At 43.3% G+C, this 1,844-nt stretch overlaps 1 protein-coding gene across 2 annotated transcripts in view; it reads right to left on the bottom strand.

Moving 5' to 3' along the window:
* The window catches only part of GABRG3 (gamma-aminobutyric acid type A receptor subunit gamma3), a 258,318-nt gene that overhangs the window by 110,240 nt on the left and 146,234 nt on the right, over positions 1-1,844 (bottom strand). The window lies entirely within an intron of this gene.

The raw sequence follows: 1,844 nt of genomic DNA, 5'->3' as shown, positions 1-1,844 counted from the left end.
CCATGTAACAAAATTTGCTCATGTGTCTAGGCACCCATAAATTTCCTGAATTTTTTTATTCAAACGGGTTTTGTTAGGTAGTCTAGCATAAGGCACTGGGGCATCCATAACTCATGCCCATTGTTCCGAGCTAGGGAAACAAAGGAGTGGCACACTACACAAGCTCAGAGGTTCAGGTTTCCCGCCAGGTACGCTTGGGTGGGCGCTACACCTGGGTTGGCCCACCTAATTCAATTCAGCCAATGGGGTCGACTGGGGTCGTCCACCACGCCTCCCTGCGGAATAATTGAAAGGCAGGAGCCCTGAGTTGACTGCGTGACATTGCGAGCAGTTTCCAGGCAGGCTGCACGTCGGGAGGAGCCCTGTGGGTGCCTGTGTAAACCTGAAACTTCTAACACTCATAAAACTCACTTGGATCACAAACCAGGCTTCCTCGTGAATTCTTTCTCGCGCAGAGCCAAGGACCGAGGTATATCTCTCCTCTGAGAGATCTAACAGTTTCTCTGAGAAAAAGCATTTTATACTGGTCCCTGTGGTTTACTGATAGAGAGATATACCAATATAATGTTTTTTTTCTGGTTTCTTCTGATTTGCATCATCTTTATATAGAGTCTTAGTCATAAACATCATCTGCGATGAGTCTGTCTAGTGAATCAGTGAACGAGTTGGATTTGCGAGGAAAAGGCAGGCTTAGGCAAATATGTGGCCTTCTCTATCAAAGGCACTGATTTAGTCACGCTACTAATTTCAATGTTAGGCATTGCACGCATTGCAGGGGGAGGAGATATAATTTAGAAAAATCAATGCAATAAGCATGGGGGGTTTTATAGTCCAGGTGATCATTTTATTGCCCCTGTAACAGCGAATAGGTGGTTATCGAACTTACTTAAGTGGATTACTGACTCATTTGGAGATTTTTTAAAGTGAATTTTCTCTTTCAAAGTATTTTTGAATGATGGAAAAAAGTCTGTCAAAAGTTATAAATAGCAGTGGCTCATTTTTCCTTTTTGGGACTCACCAGTTGCTCCTTAACAATGTGTGTTAGACCAGGTTGACTAGAGAAATAAATTCTTTGACTCCCATATATGTGTAAGAGAGAATTTTGTATTAAGAAGTAATTATGCATCAACGAAACATCCCAGCCCAGTCCTGATCAAGTCCATAAGTCTGATATTAGCCCATAGTCTGATATTAGCCCATGAATTCCTCTTCAGACTCATGTAGCACATGCAACGATGTTGAATGCAGGAAGATCACTGGCTAGTGGGTGGAAAGTCCTGTGGATCCAATGGCAGTAGACACATCTCCGGGGTTCTGGCTGCCATTAGCATGGCTCCATGTGGCTTGTCAACAGGATGACCAAGGCAAACAAAGAGTGTGTCCTGCCTCTAGGGAGGAAGAGATAAAGTCCCCAGAATCCACATGAGAAGGTCGTGCCCACCAGGAGGCACAATCAGGCGGTGACCTGATTGACAGGCTAAACTCCATCCCTTCACTCTATTTATCAAGTTGACAAGAAATTGTGTCAATACCACAATAAATAACATACAGCCTTCTTTCCCATGAATGCCAGAGAAATGAAACATTCTGCTTGGGGTGGATAGTCAACACAATTGTCATGAATGCTATCCATCCCCTTGTTGTTTTGTCTCCACGTGAAACCAGTCATGTTAGGCCGTGTCAGCCCTTGCAGTGGGACTTGGGGGAGTGCTTAGATCTACACACAGACTTTTCTTACATATTCTGTCAGAAGCAACTATTTAGAAATAAAAGGCAACAGCAGAAAACCACTTAACTTGTCTGATATAGTAAAGAGAACAAGAAGGATATAAACACAAGAGATC

This window comes from Echinops telfairi, unplaced genomic scaffold, assembly GCF_000313985.2.
Source record: "Echinops telfairi isolate 266 unplaced genomic scaffold, ASM31398v2 ScPeMD7_7475;HRSCAF=8513, whole genome shotgun sequence".
NCBI classification, from domain to species: Eukaryota; Metazoa; Chordata; class Mammalia; order Afrosoricida; family Tenrecidae; genus Echinops; species Echinops telfairi.
Note: the sequence above shows the minus strand (reverse complement) of the source record. Positions and strands in the feature narration are given on the sequence as shown.